Raw genomic sequence first — 6,954 nt, 5'->3', positions numbered from 1 at the left:
CGACAGTCGTGGAAAACATGATTAGGCAATACAAACACGATAAATGATCAGAAACAAGTATCCTTGATCATCTCGGTGGTAGTAACCTGACGATGAAAAAATATTTGAGGGCAGCTACGCTCGGCAAGATTGTCTTTGTTTCAATCTCAGTCCCCATACTTTTACGATTGTCGTAATGGGCTTGCCACTAAATTGTGTACATCGGTTAAAAGAAGTCATATTATAATTTCACTTAACTTTACTTAAAGTTAATGAATATTTCACACTTAAACTGGCCTTTAAATAACACTAAAAGACTAAACACTTACAGTTAAACATACATTATGCAAGAGCTAAATCTGCCTATTACAGGTCTTTCTTTAGGCCTGAAATGTTATCTAAATTATTAAGTAGACATTAATTAACTTATCCAGACCATAATCAATTCTCGATGGCATCGCTAGCCTGTGATGTTTATTGGATTAGGTTCCGATTTGCTGTTTGACTTCCATTCATAATTAAATCAAAAAATGGATAATCGAGACTATTTTTTTTTAATCCTACCTACTTTAGTAATGATGATCGAGGCTAGCCCCAATATGCAATCGCTAAACTCTCGGTTCGGAGTGGATCAATTTGACTGAAATTTTCAGCAAATTCCCTTTACGTTATTTAGTTTTGTCAGCTCTTTATCTAATCTCCCATAATGTATCTTTAAGGTAGCTTAACTTTAAGGGAAAGTTTGATGCTAAACATTGCATTTGAATACCACTTACTCTTAACTTACGTATATTTAAGTGACTATCTTAGACTTAAAGTAGCTAACTCAATATCATCCAAAGTCTTCGACATTGAAAACACAAATTATTGGTCAATTTAAATCAACATTGATGTTGTGATCTTACCGGGAAAAGATAAGCTTCTGATATCCAATATTTAAGACAAAATATACATTTTTCCATTGGTACACGAATCGTGTACCATAATGCGTTTCAGCGCCATTTGTAACACGGAACTCGAAGAACGTGGCTAGACATATCCCACAAGTCATTTCAAATGATGACGTTATATTCTTACCTGGAGAGCAAGCGCAATAAATACTATCAGTGTAGACTGGAATAACCAGACGCTAGAGATTGCCATTGATTGAGACTTCGGGCGTATTTCGCCGAACATAACTGATTTGAAATTAGGGTAAAAACGGAAACGATTGAATGTAAATCAGTTTATATACATTCATATTACATTATTATATGCGTTGCAACATTTGTGTCAATTTCTAAATCCCAAATATTAGCGACTTAGCTCCTTTAAGTTAGCCCATGGTTAATTTGAAATTCATATTACATAATATTAATTTAATTGCTTTTTTTTGTTGAAAGTGATAAGACCTCTTTAAAATATCGATATAGCTTTAATAAACTTTGTTTCTTTTAGTTATAGAGAATATAACAGTGGTGGGTGTGTTGTTATTACACCTAATATTGCATGTGACTAGTAAGTCTGTGGAAGTAGACTTCTGTGCCAAAAAAAGGGTGCCAAGTTGTCTACATCTCCAGCCAAGCAACAAAACTATACACAACGTTATAAATTACCTGCGGGACTTTAAAGAGCTTTTAGAAGACAGTCAAAAGAACCACGTAAGTCTACTGCATGGGGAGTATTTATAAGTACGATTGAGTTGTAGTCTAGAGATCTGACTGTTTATAACGTCCAATCGATATAGACTAGGTCATTTCGGGACTAACACATGGTTCAATTTTATTTCAATAATTCGCGTCTGTGTAGGGGTCTTTAACAGTGGGAGGAAACCGGGGGACCCGGAGAAAACCCACGAGGTTGGACAGGCGACCCTACTCCTTGTCACGTAAAACCGGGAAATCGAAACCACGCCAGTTGACTCAATGACAGACCGTATGATACAGCGCGCACGTGCTAACCATTCGGTCATCCAATCCCCAGAAAGAAAATGAACAGATAATAATGATTTGTATCTATCAAACACGACCTAGCACAAACTTGCAAACCTTTTTGCTCTGAAACAATGTGATTAAAACGGAGATCCTATTTCGTTTCGTTTTTTATAGTTCAAAATTTCGTTTTACTTGTCTTTACTAAACTAGGATCTGGAAGAGTTGTTATATTACCAGCGTTTTGGTTGAAGTGAGTGATTAGCAAATGAAACGGTCTGTTACGGCGACTTCTTGGCGTGCCATGTACGGAACACGGAACTGTGGGTTAACCACTAGAACCGTCAACGCTGATTGATTAATCAATGTCTGAAGTCATAGGGTCAAAAGTCGCTCGTACGACACGACCTTCCAGTACAACTTGTCAGATCATGTAAGTGCAGGCCATCGAAAGTATAAAAAAAAGAAACGAAATATAGATCTGTATTTTAATCAATTGGCTCTGAAACTTCAATAGGGATGCACATTGAATTAGTTAGTGAATAACGTTGAACGTTTCCGTTGAAATACATTTTCTATCATCTGAACCGTAGATAAATAAAATAAGGCGGTCCGAATCGTACAATCATGTATTCTGATGATGAATTTGAACATTCATTTGTTTATGTGTACTAAATAAACTATTTTGATTTGCGATGGAGGGAATAAAGTCCAAAGATTACAATTTTCACCAGATTATACATGTAGCATCGTTTCATCCCAAAATTAGATATGAAATGTTTTCTTTTCTTCCATAGGATATAAGATGCGGCAGTCAACATTCACTTATACAAAATAGAGGTCTTGAAGATTTTTATAAAACCAAAAGACACACAAAGAAATTAAAACTGCCGAGAAAACGAAAAGTGAGTGAAAGATTTATTTATATTTTTTTAAAGGAACTAAACCCCTTTGATCTAGATCAAAATAAAGTATTAAATTTGGTTGATCTGGTGTTATTTCGATTAGTTATGAAATGACATGAACAGATAGGTTGCCAGACAATGACGCATACGCCCACAGCAGCTAAATCGTCCGACGGTCGCCAAAGGTTGTCGTATATTTATTCTTTTGTAAGTAATTGGGGGCATTTACAAGACAATTTCATACAGATCAGATTGTAATTTTTGTCGTTTAGGGGTTCACAAAGTTCTACAAACGGAAACACGGGAAGTAATTTACAGAAAATTTTGAAATTTGACAGGCTTTTTCGTTTTACAAATGTAAATAATGCATATAAATTTCATATAGATCGGATGACAACTTTTGTCATTCAAACGTTCACATGGTTCACAAAGTAAAACAAGATCCACAACTCAAGAAATAACTGACGGAAATTGCTGAAATTCAATAGACCTTCGTTTCACAAATTGAAATGATGCATATAAATTCATACATATCGGATGATAACTTTCATCAATGGAGCATTAGCAAGGTTGAACAAAGTGAAACAAGGGCCATAACTCAAGAGAGAATCATTGTAAATTGCTGAAATTCAATAGGCTTCGTGATCTAAATGATGCATATAAATTTCACGATGATTGAATGATAACTTCTGGTGTTAGACTGTTCACAAGGTTCAATAAAGTGAAAAAAGGGCCATAACTCTAAATGTAAATTAATGGAAATTGCTGAAATTCAATAGGATTCTCCTTTTAACTAATCTAAATAACGTATATAAATTACATACAAATAAGCAGATAACTTTGGATATTAGAGCGTTCACAGGGTGCAACAAAGTGAAACAAGGGTCATAACTCTAGAAATAATTAACAGAAATTATTAAAATTAAATAGGCTTCTTCATCTCACTAATGTAAACAACATATATCAATTTTAAAAGTTTGGACGTTAGAGCGTTCACAGGAAATTGTGGACGACGGACGGGCGGAGGCGAGGGCAATATACGTCCACATTTCCATGTGGGCGTATAATAAAATGGGGTTTAACGTCCTACTGATGCTCCGATTGAACACGGGCATACGCCATACAGTGTTCTATGAGGGAAATTTTTCCAGGACAGCGGCGCTACGACCAATGCTTATATCGAATTCCAACTGCAAAGTATTATTTTGCGTGTACACCGATGTATAAACGGGACCTCGGTTTTTTGTCCCATCTGAACAACTATATGCTATTTTGTCCTGCACCACTGACATGGGGGAACCACGCCGGAAAATCGTGATGAACTTTCTCGGCCAAGGTAGTATCGAACACGGAAACTCAAGGTTAGCGAAACAACGTCGTACTCACTGAGCCACCGTGGCCCCCGATTAGTTATGGAGCGAGAATACAATACCGTCGCCATATTACCGTGACAGTATTTGACAAAGATGTTATTTGTTTTTCCAGGCACGAGTAGCATCAGAAATACAATGGCTTATGACTGCCGCATCGTTCCAGTTAAATGTGGCCACCGTTATGGATAACGAAACAAACACATTCCAGACTCTGTCTAGGAAGGCCAAAATATTCAATGAAAGATGGGCACTAGTGATGTCGATGTTAAATCTTTCTTCAAGAAAGAGAAAAGAGCCGTGCTACCGACAAGGCAATGTTCCGAAAGCACTCATTAAGGAGACCTGTCTTTATGGTGCCTTAGTTTTAAGGGATGTCAAATGTACCATAGATAATGTGTTGAGAGTCTTGGACAATTGTAAGATAAAAGGATTAAAAAGAGGAAAAGGAGGTAAAAGAGGAAAAAGAGGTAAAACGAATAAAAAACATGGTCCATATTTGCATTGCAGTAAAATAATACGTTCAGCGTTTTACATTATTCGTAAGGGCGGGTCTTCCAAGTTTGGTCGATGTTGTATTCCCAAACGATTATACTCTCTAAGCGATTTGGAAAAAATTACCAAATAGATAAAAGCCGAGAAGTTTTAAATTTAATAATCCATTTTAACAAAAGGTGTACTACAGTTTTTTATTTTTTAAAATATATTTTATTTATATGATAAGTGTATAACAATTATTTTTTAAAGCTTTACTATTATTTATTTATTTATTATTTATTTGAGTGTGTTATTTTATATTATGTTTTATTTTATTGTACTATTTGTGAAATCCAAAGATTCATAGGTATGAATTATCACCTCAGATATCTAAAGAACAATTTTTAAAGCTTTTGTATCTATTTATTTACTTTTGTGTGTTAATTTATATTATGTTTTATTATATTATACTATTTCTGGAATCCAAAGATTTATACATATGAATTATCACATGAGGTACTCATGTTAACATTACGAAATTATTTTACATTGGGCGATGTACTCTACGGTTGTAAAAATTCAGATCGTTTTCTATGGACCATATTGGGTGTGTTTTGAGCAGAGCACTTTACCACGAATGCTTTCGGAGAGACATTTTATTGTCACCTTCTGATATCCAGAATGATAAAAAGTTAATAAAATCAAATATATTGATTTTGTTCTTTATTCATTCCGTTACCATTTGTAAACCCGTTTTATGGGTGTAACATATAGCTACTAATATTTAGTAGCTTGTGTGTTTATCTGTAAACACTATTGTGTAATTTGCCATTTGATTTAAATTATATAATTATGATGTTATTTAATTTTTATATCTGGGAGATATTAGTGAATGTATCTATGTTAACACGAATTTATAACAGTAAATGTGTGTTACAATATATCATAATGTTTATAATACTATAGTCAATACGGAGGACATATTTCCTAATTTTTGTACTTTATTTGTTTATACATTTGTTCCTACATTAAAAATTTGTTTCTACTAGAAAATTTGCCGATAGTTTATTCTCGTTTAAACTGATAAAATTGTTGATATGGTAAATTTGTTTATATATACTAGTATTTTTTAGATGTATATTTTATAAATATATTTATATCGATATCACTGCTTTGTATGATTTACTATACTTTTATTGTTTGCAAATGCATCACGATATTTCGTATTTATAGATTCATAACCATGCTTTAAAAATGGCTCTGTGGTACGACACGTTAGTTATATAAATGTGTACTCGCTTTGCATTTATGAATTTATTGAAATAAACATATTATATACCGAAATTCCGAAATGACCTGACTGTGTTCCGTGGATGTTACGGTAACTTATCCCCCCCCCCTCCCTCTCATGGTTTTAACCCATTATTGTTGTATCATCTAAAAAAAATGCCCATTGAGTAAATTGTCTATACTTAGCTACCTGTTCATAGTGACGACATTTGGCTATAGTAATGACATTTGACAATAGCGATCTTTGCGGCCAAAATGACATAGGTCGATGTTGGGCATTCCCCGTAAAACGATAACCCCATTCTTACGCCCTATAATTTGCGATTTTGATTCCCGAACCTTCGACAATTTTCTACACGCTGTTAAATATATAACTGCGTTTTCCATACCAATTTCTCCAGAATAATATTCAATATGGCGGTTTCAATATTATAATAATGAGATTCCAAGCCTTTGACCGAAGGGGTTAAAGGACATAGTCTGTAAGATGTTGATGCCTACATTTGCATCAAACATTGGTACATGCACCCCCACCCCCCTATCAATGGTTACGACCAAGGGCCCGGCAAGGACAAACGCATAGCCGTTCGGATAATATGAAAAAATGAGGTCCGGTATACACATTGGCGTACACGTAAAAGAACCCTTGAAAATGTTGAGAAATGGAACGAAATGGAATTTAATGTCCTTATTTTCTGCATAACTTATCAAGGGTTCACGTCAATGTGAAATGCGACTTTAGCCGAGAAGTAAAAATGTTGTTGAAAATCCCCCCCCCCCTCAATTAGCTCGAGGCAAATGAGTATAATATAAAAGAATTAAAATAATATGGCGCATAACCAAGAGCTCAACAAAAACCGTTATCAGATGTTCTTGAGAAAACAACACAATTCAATAAGTGCAAAATTCTTCAGCTTATAGGTTAGCAACTCAAACCAAAAATGCATCTCATATTACATGTACTCCGATATTGTATGGTCTACATTGGTTACACAGTTACACAATTCCTTTAGATTTAAGTTC

General features: G+C 34.6%; 1 long non-coding RNA gene across 1 annotated transcript; it reads left to right on the top strand.

Moving 5' to 3' along the window:
• Positions 1–1,482: 1,482 nt before the first annotated feature.
• Positions 1,483–4,711, top strand: LOC130012107 (uncharacterized). Its single transcript, XR_008787405.1, has 3 exons — positions 1,483–1,619; positions 2,687–2,794; positions 4,280–4,711. It is a non-coding gene; the product is annotated as an uncharacterized LOC130012107 (long non-coding RNA).
• The last annotated feature ends 2,243 nt before the right edge of the window (positions 4,712–6,954 follow it).

This window comes from Patella vulgata, chromosome 3 (assembly GCF_932274485.2).
Source record: "Patella vulgata chromosome 3, xgPatVulg1.2, whole genome shotgun sequence".
In the NCBI taxonomy this organism is placed as follows: domain Eukaryota; kingdom Metazoa; phylum Mollusca; class Gastropoda; family Patellidae; genus Patella; species Patella vulgata.
The sequence above is the reverse complement of the archived record's forward strand: the minus strand, read 5'-3'. Positions and strand labels throughout refer to the sequence as shown.